The sequence below is a fragment of the Aquarana catesbeiana genome, linkage group LG13, assembly GCF_042186555.1.
Source record: "Aquarana catesbeiana isolate 2022-GZ linkage group LG13, ASM4218655v1, whole genome shotgun sequence".
NCBI lineage: Eukaryota > Metazoa > Chordata > Amphibia > Anura > Ranidae > Aquarana > Aquarana catesbeiana.
The window spans coordinates 109,733,572-109,749,389 of record NC_133336.1 but is presented as its reverse complement, the minus strand read 5'-3'; the positions used below and the strand labels follow the sequence as shown (position 1 = coordinate 109,749,389).

General features: G+C 41.3%; 1 protein-coding gene across 6 annotated transcripts in view; it reads left to right on the top strand.

Moving 5' to 3' along the window:
- The window catches only part of NOVA1 (NOVA alternative splicing regulator 1), a 129,640-nt gene that overhangs the window by 64,445 nt on the left and 49,377 nt on the right, over positions 1–15,818 (top strand). The window lies entirely within an intron of this gene.

Genomic DNA, 15,818 nt, shown 5'->3' with positions numbered 1-15,818 from the left:
AGTAAGGGAAGCTAGCAGTGAAGCCTTCAGGCTTCACAGCCAGTTTCCTACTGTCCGTGCGCGAGTCGCGCAGCGCTTTCTGAATGGTCCAATCATCTTCTGGAACACACACAGGTCCCAGAAGGCAGCGGGAGGGAGGAGGGCACGATCTGATCGTGTAAATGACGTACCTTGTCGCAGCGGTGCTAAACAGGAAGAAAACAGATCACCCCATGGAAACAAGGTAAATCAAAAAATCAAAAAAAAACAAAAAAACGTCCAATGTGGTTTTAACTTGCTGCTATGAAGCGGATGGTGCAAACATGGAAATGTGGGTGGAAATCAGCTTTAAGCAAAACAACCTTTTATTCCATACCCTAAACTTAACAAACATTTAATCTTTACAGCATGGAAGGACCCGCTGCAAGAGTATTTTTCTTATGCTTTAAGGTAAAGTTGGGTTCAGTTTGAATATCTAATCATGTGCTGCAAAAAAATCTTTTTTTTTTTTTTTTAATTTAAATTGAACACAGATCTGCCTTAATTACACATTGCACAATTACACTTGCAAAGTGTAGCAAACTAACTCTGTTGTGCAATAATCACAAATAAGAAAGTTAACAAACATTAACCCCTTCCTTTGCTTTATAGCACATTATGGAAAAGAAAAAGTTAAGGGTGGGTATAAGTTTTATACCTCTGGAGTATATTATCTTGGCCTTAACTCATCCAAATGTCTGGCTAAACTTCCTGCTTTTTTCTACGTCCTCCTCCTTATCTGTGTAAGAGCTCTATGTCCAATACCCAGCATCCTCCATTCTCTTGGGTTCACAGTTCTGACATCATGCTGAAAATATGTCCAAGAATAATGTTCTGTTCAGACCATAACAGAAAAACATCCTAATAGCGTAGAACGCCCATTTGCAGTCAGCAATAATAAGGGAACAGCTAAAAGCAAAGCTAGCTTAAAGTGAACCTGTCTCCCACACACCACTTCACACGAAGTATATGTATCTGAATATACAGCCAAAGGATAAACACATGCTATTGGTTAGGTATTTGCTGCAGGTCCATCTATGTTTTTCTTTGAACAGGAATATGAAGCTGCCATAATCTTGCAAATAATAAAATTAAAAATTCAGACCATTCAGAACTGATATTAAAATAATATATCGTAATGTCAATAATTAGCGTCTTTTTACTTTGTAGTAGAAACGTTAAAGCTGAACTCTAGGGGGATGGAAAACGGTTATTCACACGGTTATATATCCGTAAATGGATCATGAAATATATTGTTGCATCCAGCTAATGCCAGTGACTGAATATGGCTTCATCTGACAAAGCAAGTCAAAAGACAGCACTTGGATGCTGCATGCACAAATGCTGGCTGGTGGAAGTGAGTAGAGCGGTGAACTACTGCTGCTTTGCTTTCTATCCAATCACAGGCTGGGGACAGGGACCTGCGTTGTTTGGCTAACTGCAGCAGAGAAAAGTCAGGTCACCAGCCTGACTGTACAGTATAGCAGAGATGTGTAAATCCCAGCACTGGATGGACAGAAATGCTAAATTCTTTTCAGGCAAAGCAACTCCCATGCTACAAGACATAGGAGCCAGAGTTAGGGCCCACAGCACATGGCCGGTGAGTATTTGACACACCCAGAAGTGTCTGATATCTGCAGCACCTAAAGACATGCCTTGTAATGCACGGGCTGCCAGAAAGGTAAGTGTACATGTTCTTCTTTTCAGGCTGCACTATCTTTCTTGTAATGCACGGGCTGCCAGAAAGGTAAGTGTGTTCTTCTTTTCAGGCTGCACTATCTTTCTTTTTGACCTTGTAGTGACAGGGTCACTATAAATCTAAAATAAATGTAATGAGGGACAGGACTTCATCATCAATATTATAAAGACCAGTCATCAAATAATGGTTTTTAATTTTATGGTAGAGTGTTCTTGGATGTGTACTGAGGCTTCGCCTAGTGGAAAAGTTTTTCTCATTTAAAGATCCTTTTGAAAAGTTTATTAAGTGATAAATTTAACTTGGCCTGTAAAGTTTCATGGGTGGCACTTCCTGTCAAACTCGCCCATTGGGACTGCGTCGCAAGCACAAGTCAAATGCAGCACTGTATTTATTTCAATACAAAATCCCCCTAGGGATTAACCCCCCCCCCCAAAAAAAAAAAAAAAAAAAACACATTCAGGGTTCATACAAACTGGGCTTAAAAAAAGTCAGTTCCCTTGGAAGAAAAAGTGCTCAAAAAGAGCTTTTTGTAAAGGAGTTTAGGAGCATTTAACGTTTTCTGCCAGAGAACTCTTTTCAAAAACACAAATCGGAATTTTTTTTTTTTTTCCTGCCTCTAAACGCTGAGCTTAAAATATTGCCTCTAATTGCCCTAATGTGTATGGACACATAGGATAACATTGACCTGCTTCTACAGGCAAAACACAAAACTCCTGTAGAAGCAACATTTTTTTTTTTTAGCCAGTGTGCATGGACCCTCAGGAGGGGGCATAATCACCTCCTGAATGCCCAGCAGCCACAGCTCTACCGCCATCTGAAAAGAGATCCACTGCGGATTACTTTTCAGAGAGTACAGCTCATAAAAACGAGCCCTTGAGAAGCATAAGTGGAACTCGAAAGCGGGGGAACAGAACCAGGAACTAGCTAAGAGGTCTTGCTGAGTCTACAAGAGATATAAGAAGCCAACTGGTGATATAGCCTGCTGAACTAAATTTGTAATCGATAGGTGAACCAACCCTTTAAACATCAGTCACATTTTTTTAACCTCTCTTTTGCTGGACACATGATATAGCACTAGTATTAAATAAAAAAAAAAAAGTACCATTTTGGAAAGTTTGCAAAGAGCAATTTCAACAAAATGTCTTACTAAAATTTTATTGTACATGGAAACTTTACCTGCACCTGCTGTGAGCTGACTGTAAGATGAGAAATGACAAATGTAAGAGTGCAGGCTAAACAATTACAGAAGATGAATGTGTAGTATAGTCAGTGATATTACAAGTAGCTGCCAAAAAGAAAAAAAAAAACCTGACACAGAGTTACTGCAGCTCTTATGTCAAAATCTTTTATTATGTGCCTTGTATTTCATTTTACACGTAATAATGTTAAACAATTTATTCACATATTTATCTTAAAATTTCAAATGTAAATATTTCCTTCAACTTAAAGTGAGATTGAGGCCTCATGCACACAGACGCATGAAAAAAATGTTCCAAATATGCTGCCAGAAGTTGGCAGAACAAATGCCTCTGATGCCGTTGTTTTATGCATGTACATTAGCCACTAGAATAAAATTACGTGCATAAGCACGTTTAGATGTGTCTATGCACGTTTAGACATGTTTGCTCGTGTGCAGGCGTGAATAACTCTGGAAAACTCCTCTCTAAATGCAGGTTTCAGGAATTTTTATGCCCCTGATTGTTGCTCTTAAATATACCTATAAAAGACACAATGGGGGTTATTTACTAAAGGAAAATCCACTTTGCACTGCAAGTGCACTTAGAAGTAAAGTCGCTGTAGATTCGAGGGGGACATGCAAGGAAAATAAAAAACTGCATTTTAGCTTGCACATGATTGGATGATAAAATCAGCAGAGCTTCCACTTATTTCAGATCTACCCCTTAGATTTAGAGCGACTGCACTTCCAAGTGGACTTGCAGTGCAAAGTGGATTTTCCTTTAGTAAACAACCCCCAATGCGCATATGCACATTAGATAACCAAGAGATGCTTTCAGAGGCATTGTAAAAAAAATCAAGATGCCCTTAGCAGCAGCATTTTTTCTTCCTGTGTGCAAGGGGCCTGACTTTGTGAGTAGGCCACATAAGCCTGAACATATTGGCATGGCATGAATCTGGTACTTATTGAGATGCCTATAAATCAGGTTTCTATGCTTGGTAAGCAGCAGTACAGATCTGTTACCACGATGCTGCAAGAGATTGAAGGAATCTCTAAGGCCTAATGGTAGTAGTAGTTGAAAATGCACTAGTCATCCATTGTCCCAACACCATAATGTGGATCCACTCCACAAAAGTTTATGAGACTCCTACATTTTCATACCTAACAAACTTGTGCCTAATTGCTTAGATATGCAAAAGGAAAATGTTATTTTGCAAAGTCAAGTCAAATCACTTTCAATAAATCTCTTAGGGCTTGTTCACACCAGTTTTGGGCTCTGGAGAGTGAGCTGTGCTCAGATTGCTCTTCAGAATGCATTTGACAGGCTGTGAGGAGGTGTTCTATTGCCTCCTTACCAACTGCTTTAACCCCTTTGTAATGAAACGTCCCACACTCCGCTTGAGTGCTTTCGTCATATACCACTTCCTCACAGTCTGAATATAGATATCAGATATTCCAGCCGCTCACAAGCACAAAGCAAGACAATACTTGTTTAGTTGCTGAACATGGACTCTTTATTAGAACCGAAATACAAGTCTTATATACAGTAGAAGAGGAGGTCCCCCCTCCTGCTCATATTACTCTAACAATACACCTGTAACCAGAAACAGAATTAACATGAGCTAATTAACTAATCCCTTAAAGCAGCCGACGTGCCCCCCCTGAGCATTGTTATGATTAATCAGGATTTCACTACAGGTCAGACTTGTCACCGAGCTTCACACAGCAGATTATACATTATCATAAGTATAAACACAGGACACCTTCTCACAATAGCAGGAGCTCCAGCAGGAGTCGGCCTGTCTCCTACATTGTACAGAGGCCAATGTGATCAGCTCTCTCAACTAACATGTTGAGTTCAGAATCAAACAAACCAAGAATAGTCTTTACAACATGAGGGCAGACAGTGCAGTTACAATACAATTCAGTACAGGAGGAATCAGAGAGCCCTGCTCCTAAGGCCCCTTTCACACTGGGGCGGGGGTGTTGTCGGCGGTAAAGCGCCGCTATTGTAAGCGGCGCTTTACCATCAGTATTAGGCCGCTAGCGGGGGCGGTTTTACCCCCCTGCTGGTGGCCGAGAAGGGGTTAAAACCACCGCAAAGCGCCTCTGCAGAGGCGCTTTGCCGGCGGTATAGCTGCGCCGTCCCATTGATTCCAATGGGCAGGAGCGGTGAAGGAGTGGTATACACTCCGCTCCTTCACCGCTCAGAAGATGCTGCTGGCAGGACTTTTTTTCCCGTCCTGCCAGCGCACCGCTCCAGTGTGAAAGCCCTCGGGGCTTTCACACTGGAATTAAAGCAGTGGCATTTTCGGGTTGGTTTGCAGGCGCTATTATTAGCGCAATAGCGCCTGCAAACCGCCCCAGTGTTAAAGGACCCTTAGAGCTTACAATCTAGAAGGGAGGGTCAAGTGGAACAAAAAGGTAATAACGGTGGGGGATGATCAGATGGAGAAAATGAAAATGCAGTTGTTAGGTGTGGGTAGGATAGGTTTCTCTGAACAGAAGGGTTTTCAGGGATCGTCTAAAAGCTAATAGAGTAGGAGATAATCGGACAGATTGGGGTAAGGAGTTCCATAGGAATAGAGAGGCTCTGGAAAAGTCCTGGAGGCGAGAATTGGAGGAGTTGATGAGGAAGTTAGAGAGCAGGATGTCTTGAGAGGAACAAATAGAACAATTAGGTTGGTATTTCGAGACTAGGTCAGTGATGTAGCTGGGGGCAGAGTTGTGGATGGCTTTGTAAGTATAGGCCGTGTTCTGCGGACACTACACCCACCGAAATCACAGGGAGTTTAATTCCTGTCACTGCCTCTGTAGCTAAAGGGGGTAGCAGTTGGGGGGATGCAGGAAAAGCATGGCTGCAAACTGTGAGGTTTTAACACCCCTTGCCCAAATGAGCCCCTAATGAACTGTTTGTTTTGAGTATTTTTAAAAATGGAAAAAGTCAAAATCTCTCTGCCCTTCTTTCCTCCTGAATTGTCCATTTTTTCTGGTAATGTATAGACCCCTATAACTGGTAATATTAATTACTATATTTTACTTCCAGAAGTGTTATACTGCATAAATCTGTCCTTCAGCCTTATATTATTGCATCTGTATGGTATGAGCTAACCGGGAAATAACACAACAGAGTGTCATTCAGAAGATAACCTCTCTCATGTTTGACCGGACGGACATCATTAACAAAGCAATTTTTTCCACTTTATGTAAACCACTCATTATTATTTCAGTAGCCAGTCTGTGTGTGCATGTATAGGGTAGGTAAAGGTCCATTTTTGGTGCCCCATATAAGAATGTTTTCAGTAAGAACCCAGTGTGTGATTTTGCTTTCTTACTCACTATCTGCCATAATAAAATACGAGACCCTCCCTTGCATCTACAATCCTGAGCAATGCTGCACACTCGAAAATCATGGAAACCAACCAAAAAGTTATTTATAGTTCTTCCCGCCGCCTGGGGACCAGGCCAATTTAGACTCTCTGTGACAATAGTGGGTTTTTTTCTCTCTCTCTCTCCCTCTCAAATCTCTGAGCATTTCCCTGGGTATATAGAATATGTAGGCCAGAGGCAGGACATTGTTCTAATTACATAGTGTGGCTGTGCTCCTTTATCCTCCTCCTGTACAAGGTATACTATATACTGGGGATCTCAGTGTTATTCCTGTGCACCAATATCGTTTTTATAGTGAGAGTCAGAGAAAATGGAGTCCTTGGTGTACTGATGTTTAAAACAGATTGCATCCTATAATAAATCAGTATCTGCCATAGCAGCTCTGAAACATTTTTACACTTATACTGAAGCCTGAATACGAACTGTATCAGATATTACAGTCACACATACTCTTTGTAGGAAATGTCAGCTGTATTACTCTCTCACTCTATACATTACATTTCATGTAACTATTCAGAGACAGCAGTGAATTAATTTACTTAGACCATGTTCACACTGGGGCAGTGTTAGTGCTAAATCGCTGCTCATTTTAGCAGTGCTTTAGCGCTGTTTAAGTAATGCTTTTCGGCTGCTGGTGAGGTTTTGGAATCCCATCGAAACGCTTGTCTGGAGCTTTGGAAGCGCTGCCCATTCATTTCATTGGGCAGGGCGTTTTGGGAGCACTAAATACAGCGCTTCCAAACTACCCCAAAGATGCTGCTTGCAGGACTTTTCCTAACATCTCCCAAGCTCACCGCCCTATTGTGAAAATTCACTCTGAAATTAATGGGAGGTGGTTTCCAGGTGCTTTACAGGCGCTATTTCTAGCGCTAGATCGCCTACAAACCACCTCAATGTGAAAGGGGTCTAATAGGCTGTTTACTTTGAAAAGAATTTTCCCTTAGGCTAGTGAATTTGGAGGGAATTCACTTTGCGAAGAATATCCAATCAAGTTCAAGGAAAACCAACCCCAATGGGTGCAATTTACTAAAACTGGAGCACTCAGAATCTGGTGCAGCTGTGCATGGTAGCCAATCAGCTTGGTCAATTAAAGCAATTGTAAACCACGGCTGCTGTAAAAGAAAAAAAAAATAGAAAACACCTGCAAGGCAATGCATACTAGCACAATATGAAATACTCACCTTGGAACGAATTTAGCATAATATTTGGTACTTGTACATATCATTTGCCATATATAGAGTTTATATTGTCCAATTAGGTTCACTATTTATGTAATATCATATTATATTTTATATAGGGACTCTGCTTTAGTTTTCCTTTTTCATTAACTCAGGTTTTTCACCATTTCTGAATATTTGACACAAACTTCAAATTTTTGTGTTTTTCTCACAATGTTATTAGTGCTGCTCCCACCCTATGTTTTCCACAGATTTGAGTTTGTATAAAGAGCTTTTTGGTGCTGGCAGCTTTATTTATTTGATTTATTTCATTTTTTTCTTTTTCACATATTGTTTTCGAGCACAATGTTAACAATTTGGTTCTTTTTCTGGCTATGTGATTGCTGGAGCCACGATGACGTCACTCCCGCACATGTGTACAGGAGCCCCCCGCTTCCGGCACAAAGCTCTATAGGTCCGGCACACCTCGCATGCGCCGATGACATAACTGGCTGATTCCAGGGTGAATATCTCTGATTTAGGAGATATTCGTTTTACCTACAGGTAAGCCTTATTATGGGCTTACCTGTAGGTAAAAATTACCAAGCGGTCTTTACTACTGCTTTAAGCTTTGTCAATAAAACCTGGAAGCTGATTGGTTTCTATGCAGAGCTGCACCAGTTTTTGTACTCTCCAGGTTTAGTAAATCCCCCCATTTTATCTATGTTAAATGCTATGGTAGATTGCCTCTGTCTCTTCTAGGAGCACCCAAAATTCTCTTGAAGAAAACAATGGCAATTTCAGCATGACTAGGGGGTTATTTACTAAAGGAAAATCCACTTTGCACTGCAAGTGCACTTGGAAGTAAAGTCGCTTTAGATCCGAAGGGGACATGCAAGGAAAATAAAAAACAGCATTTTAGCTTGCACATGATTGGATGATAACATCAGCAGAGCTTCCCCTCATTTCAGATCTACCCCTTAGATTTAGAGCGACTGCACTTCCAAGTGCACTTTCAGTGCAAAGTGGATATGCCTTCTGTAAATAACCCCCTAGAGCTATCCAGACGTGAATTTGCCATGGGACCAGTAATTGTTTATTTAAATATGTGTATGTTCAAACAGAGTTTCAATATAAAAGGGTCTGTGGGATTCAGTATTGGAAGTTCCCCTATTTCTACATTCCAGCTCATTTTGGGTTGACTTAACCCCTTGTTCATTTCACCATTAGTCATAGACCAAGAATCTCTGAGAGTTTTTGTCAAACACTGACTGCCTTTAGTATGGAGGCCAGACAGTTTAAATGTACCAGTAATGAACATTAGCAACTACAATCCTCCTAAAAGAAGAAAAGCTGGTAGCAGCTGAGTAAATAGGGCATTGTCAGCCCATTGAAGAATGGGGGGGGGGGGGGGGGTTCTGTTGACCAGCATTTCTCATTTTGTGAAACTCTCTCTAGGTTATGCTTTGCAAGGTTTCTTAAAATGTATATAAATGATATCCTTATTCTCTGAAAAAAACAGTCCATACACATCTACTACCTAATAGCCCTGTAATGTATTTTTTATGACTGTGTTTTTCTGCCTGATCGTAATATGCTCCCGAACCTCTTCCCCCTCAACTTCCCTTTTGTTTGGATTGAGCAGTGCATGTTAGTTGCAGTCATGTACACTGCTCTATGCACACTACAAATCCCATAGTCCATCTCAGGGGCGAGCAGGAGAGGGTGGCTACAGTCCTACATACAGTGGTGCCATGGATTATGAATGGACCCACCCTCTAACAGGAAGTTGGATCAGAGCAGCAAAAAAAAAAAAAATAGCTTGAGGAGGCTGACAGCGATGGAAGGTATTTTTTTATACTCAAAGGGTTTGTAAAGGCAGAAGGTTTTTTATCCTAATGCATCCTATGCATTAAGATAAAAAAGCCTTCTGAGTGCAGCAGCCCCCTTGAGCCCCATGTTGATCCAGTGATGTTGCACAAGATACTTGGCTGTCTGGGACTCTGCCTCCTCATTCGCTGAGACAGCATTGGGCGCCATTGGCTCCCGCTGCTGTCAATCAAAAACAATCAATCAGGAGAGAGAGGGGCAGGGCCGAACCACAGGTCTGTGTCAGAATGGATACACAGAGCTGCAGCTCGGCTTGGGTGCCCCCATAGCAAGCTGCTTGCTGTGGGGGCACTCAACAGGAGGGAGGAACCAGAGCACAGAAAAGGGACCCAAAAAAGAGGAGAATATGGGCTGCTCTGTGCAAATCCACTGCAACAGAGCAGGTAAGTATAGCATGTTTGTTATTTTTATTTTCGCTGCAACAGAGCAGGTAAGTATAGCAAGTTTGTTATTTTTATTTTTTTAAACAAGACTTTACAATCATTTTAAAAATACATACTTATAGTGGAGGCTCAGTCAAAATCTAACTAAGGCTAAACCTGCTCCTACGCCTATTCTTTCTACCCTGTGAAAGAAAAGAGGCTTATAATTACCTATAATGAAGGTGCTCCAGTCTGGTCACATGATTTCTTCAGCGGTGGCTTCAGTAAAAACAAAAGTTTACAGACAACGGCTGCAAATGCCTGTGCCGGGCCGTCACCTTACTATGGGGCATCTGTTGTCAACTGCCCCTTCCCTATGCTGAAGCCGGTGCTGGGACCTGATCATGTGACTGGACTAGAGCAGCTTTAGAATAGGTAAGTATAAGCGTCTTTTTTTTCACAGGGTAGTTTTAGAATGGAGGTGTAATAGGTTTAGCCTTAGTTAGATTTTGACTGAACTTCCACTTTAAATAGAATTTAGTGTCACTTTAACAGAGACTAGCTGCATGTAAACTTTGCATTTCCAGAGTTGGAAGTAGGATTAAATTGCTTAGTGGAGTGAGAAGCGTATAAATAATAAAATGAACAAATTTCTAGGGGATTGTTTAGCTGCTGTGAGTTTAGTAGCTGCACTAAATACATTATGTATTAGAGTGTTTGAAAAGCCACACCATAGACAAAATATATAATAGTGGATGCTATCCATAGCATTGTAAATTGACCAAATATGCAAACCTAACAGCCCAAAGTCATCTTTATTGATATACATTGTTCAGCTGACTTTTTAATGCTTTTTGTTACCCCTGCTGAGCAAAGCGAATATTATGGCATACAAGTCTTCCAACATTTCCGTTATGAAAGTGAACTTGTGCTGATGATTTGATCCTCAATACATAACAAGATATCTTTCAAACATCATCATATCAGGCACTAACGAATAATCACAGAAAAGTAAGGTTGCCAACTTTCAGTAGATTTACGAATAGTTTTTAAAATCCGTAATTTTTGCATCTGTCCATGAATGTCCATTACGGACATGCAGTCTGCATATATGTAATGGCCACACACGGACACATGCAAAAATTATGTTTTTTACAAACTGTTTGTAAATTTACTGACAGTTGGCAACCCTGCAGAGCAGTCACCACACAGCCAGTCAACAACAAAGGAGTAGAATTTACTGTCTGTTACCATGGCTGGCAAGTTTCATGTTGCATCATGCAGAGCAGTGCCACTGATAATATAATAGTGTGGGAGGAGATAGGACAACTGGCATACACTCCAATAAAAGCTGATTTTCATCCTTTTGGTGGAGTTCTAATAATGTTTCCTTTTGCAGATTTATATATATATATATATATATATATATATATATATATATATATATATACTTATACTTACGTGAAATGGCTGTTGCTAGGCAGTCTTCCTAATCTGCCTCTTCCTACGCCGCGTGATGTTATCTCTTCTCCTCCCCGCATTGTCTTCTGAGGAATGGGGCGCGGTGTGTTATGGGAAATGTGTGTGTCCCACAACACATCGCGTCCCATTCACAAAGCGCTGCGCGACTCGCGCATGCGCAGTAGGAAACGGGCAGTGAAGCCGTAAGGTTCCACTGCCTGTTTCCTTTAGTTAGGATGGCGGTGCCAGGACCCGAGAGCCGAGGGACGGGTCGGCCTCGGGCGGCCGACATCCCGGGCACCCAGGACAGGTAAGTATTTATTTAGTGTTTGTAGCTGCTGACTTTTAATTTTTTTTTTTACGGCCCGAATCCCGCTTTAAATTCACTTGATTTACACAAGCTACCTTCTGAGCATATCTATCTGTAACACAGCATTTTTCTTGTGGCCTGGCTTCTCTGCTTTATATCCTTATTATTTAAATAATTTAAAGGGGTGGACTTACTAACCACTTCAGCCCAGGAAGGTTTTACCCCCTTCCTGACCAGAGCACTTTTTACAATTCGGCACTGCGTCACTTTAACTGCTAATTGCGCGGTCATGCAATGCTGTACCCAAACGAAATTTGCGTCCTTTTCTTCCCACAAATAGAGCTTTCTTTTGATAGTATTTGATCACCTCTGCCGTTTTTATTTTTTGCGCTATACACGGAAAAAGACCGAAAATTTTGAAAAAAAATGATATTTTCTACTTTTTGTTCTAAAAAAAATCCAATAAACTCAATTTTAGTCACTCATTTAGGCCAAAATGTATTCGGCCACATGTCTTTGGTAAAAAAAATGTCAATAAGTGTATATTTATTGGTTTGCGCAAAAGTTATAGCGTCTACAAACTAGGGTACATTTTCTGGAATTTACACAGCCTTTAATTTATGACTGCCTATGTCGTTTCTTGAGGTGCTAAAATGGCAGGGCAGTACAAAACCCCCACAAATGACCCCATTTTGGAAAGTAGACACCCCAAGGAATTTGCTGAGAGGCATGTTGAGCCCATTGAATATTCATTTTTTTTGTCCCAAGTGATTGAACAATGACAAAAAAAAAAAAAAAAAAATTACAAAAAGTTGTCACTAAATGATATATTGCTCACACAGGCCATGGGCATATGTGGAATTGCACCCCAAAATACATTTAGCTGCTTCTCCTGAGTATGGGGATACCACATGTGTGGGACTTTTTGGGAGCCTAGCCGCGTACGGGGCCCCGAAAACCAATCACTGCCTTCAGGATTTCTAAGGGCGTACATTTTTGATTTTACTCCTCACTACCTATCACAGTTTTGAAGGCCATAAAATGCCCAGATGACATAAAACCCCCCCAAATGACCCCATTTTGGAAAGTAGACACCCCAAGCTATTTGCTTTGAGGCATGTTGAGTCCATGGAATGTTTTATATTTTGACACAAGTTGCGGGAAAGTGACAAATTTTTTTTTTTTTTTTTTTTTTTGCACAAAGTTGTCACTAAATGATATATTGCTCACACAGGCCATGGGCATATGTGGAATTGCACCCCAAAATACATTTAGCTGCTTCTCCTGAGTATGGGGATACCACATGTGTGGGACTTTTTGGGAGCCTAGCCGCGTACGGGGCCCCGAAAACCAAGCACTGCCTTCAGGATTTCTAAGGGCGTACATTTTTGATTTTACTCCTCACTGCCTATCACAGTTTCGGAGGCCATGGAATGCCCAGGTGGCACAAACCCCCCCCAAATGACCCCATTTTGGAAAGTAGACACCCCAAGCTATTTGCTGAGAGGCATGGTGAGTATTTTGCAGCTCTCATTTGTTTTTGAAAATAAAGAAAGACGAGAAAAAAAATTTTTTTTTTTTCTTTTTTCAATTTTCAAAACTTTGTGACAAAAAGTGAGGTCTGCAAAATACTCACTATACCTCTCATCAAATAGCTTGGGGTGTCTACTTTCCAAAATGGGGTCATTTGGGGGGTTTTTTTGCCACCTGGGCATTCCATGGCCTCCGAAACTGTGATAGGCAGTGAAGAGTGAAATCAAAAATTTACGGCCTTAGAAAGCCTGAAGGCGGTGCTTGGTTTTCGGGGTCCCGTACGCGGCTAGGCTCCCAAAAAGTCCCACACATGTGGTATCCCCATACTCAGGAGAAGCAGCAGAATGTATTTTGGGGTGTAATTTCACATATTCCCATGGCATGTTTGAGCAATATATCATTTAGTGACAACTTTGCGCAAAAAAAAATAAAAAAAATAAAAAATTGTCTCTTTCCCGCAACTTGTGTCACAATATAAATTATTCCATGGACTCAACATGACTCTCAGCAAATAGCTTGGGGTGTCTACTTTCCAAAATGGGGTCATTTGGGGGGGTTTTGAACTGTCCTGGCATTTTATGCACAACATCTAGAAGCTTATGTCACACATCACCCACACTTCTAACCACTTGAAGACAAAGCCCTTTCTGACACTTATTGTTTACATAAAAAAATAATTTTTTTTTGCAAGAAAATTACTTTGAACCCCCAAACATTATATATTTTTTTTAAAGCAAATGCCCTACAGATTAAAATGGTGGGTGTTTCATTTTTTTTTTTCACACAGTATTTGCGCAGCGATTTTTCAAACGCATTTTTTGGGGAAAAAACACACTTTTTTACATTTTAATGCACTAAAACACACTATATTGCCCAAATGTTTGATGAAATAAAAAAGATGATCTTAGGCCGAGTACATGGATACCAAACATGACATGCTTTAAAATTGCGCACAAACGTGCAGTGGCGACAAACTAAATACATTTTTAAAAGCCTTTAAAAGCCTTTACAGGTTACCACTTTAGATTTACAGAGGAGGTCTACTGCTAAACTTACTGCCCTCGATCTGACCTTCGCGGCGATACCTCACATGCATGGTGCAATTGCTGTTTACATTTGACGCCAGACCGACGCTTGCGTTCGCCTTAGCGCGAGAGCAGGGGGGACAGGGGTGCTTTTTTTTTTTTTTTTTTTTTTTTTCTTTATTATTATTATTTTTTTATCTTATTTTTAAACTGTTCCTTTCATTTTTTTTTTTTTTAATCATTTTTATTGTTATCTCAGGGAATGTAAATATCCCCTATCATAGCAATAGGTAGTGACAGGTACTCTTTTTTGCAAAAATTGGGGTCTATTAGACCCTAGATTTCTCCTCTGCCCTCAAAGCATCTGACCACACCAAGATCGGTGTGATAAAATGCTTTCCCAATTTCCCAATGGCGCTGTTTACATCCGGCGAAATCTAAGTCATAAAATGCTCGTAGCTTCCGGTTTCTTAGGCCATAGAGATGTTTGGAGCCACTCTGGTCTCTGATCAGCTCTATGGTCAGCTGGCTGAATCACCGGCTGCATTTTCAGGTTCCCTGTTGAGACAGGAGAGCCAGAGAAAAACACGGAAGACGTTGGGGGGGAGGGGCATTCCCTCCCACTGCTTGTAAAAGCAGTCTAGAGGCTAATTAGCCGCTAGGATTGCTTTTACATGAAAGCCGACCGCTGGCTGAAAAGAATGATACCAAGATGATACCTAAACCTGCAGGCATCATTCTGGTATAACCACTCAAAGTCGTGAATGGCGTACCTGAAGACAAAAAAATGGTTAACAATAAAGCACAGTAAACGGTAAGGTATAAAAAATTGCATACCTGAAAAGCAAACATGATAAAACATAATAACAATAAAACATTGCAGAATAGAATACAGTAAAAAAAAACAGAACAATAGAGAGAGAATAGAGAGAGAGAGAGAGAGAACAATAAAACGACAACTATTTTTTTTTATTTTATATTTTTGTATGTGTTTTTTTTTTTTTTTTTTTTTACACTTTTTTTTGTAACTAACTTTTATAACTGTAACCGGTTCCAGGTTCGGGTCTCTCAAAATGCGATGGCATCTTGGGAGACCCTGTGAAAGTGTGCCTAGTCTGTGCAATGCTGTACCCTACGCTAATACTCAACTAGTGAATGGTAGCGTTCAAAACATTCACCAATGCAAAGACCAGGATTGTCAGGACAGGAGGGACAATAATAGAGGGTGTCACGCCTATATCCGCGCTTGCTGCAGACACGACATCTTTTTTGGGGGTTCGTTGGGTAGGGGTACTCGGGAGGACATAAAGAAAATGCCTCTCATGCAGCCGACTGCATTTGGTTGGGGATGTGAATGGGGGAAGTACGGGCGCTGCAGAAGCGGTGGGTTCCCAATTAGGATTGGCGAATGCAGCAGGAAGGGCACTATGGGCATGACGGGTCTGTGTTTGTCTTCTTGGTGGCAGCGGGACACTATTTGTGCTTGCCACCTCACCAGCTTGAACTGCACTTATGGGACTCGCCACGTCACCAAGTGTTACTGCAGTGCTGGTTTGACTACGACCGGGGTGTACTAGGCCGCTGGTGCTTGCCAGTTCACCAAAACGCTACCAAAAAAACTGTTAGCGATCGCAGGGATCAGGCCTGACTCTGCGAACGCTGCAGTTATGCGTTTAGTGTTTTGTAAGTGTCAGTGATCGATCGATACTGCACTTGGGTGGGCTGGGCTGGGCCGGGCGGAGGGGCAAAACGCAGGTGCTAGCAGGTATCTGGGCTGATCCCGCTAACACTGCGTT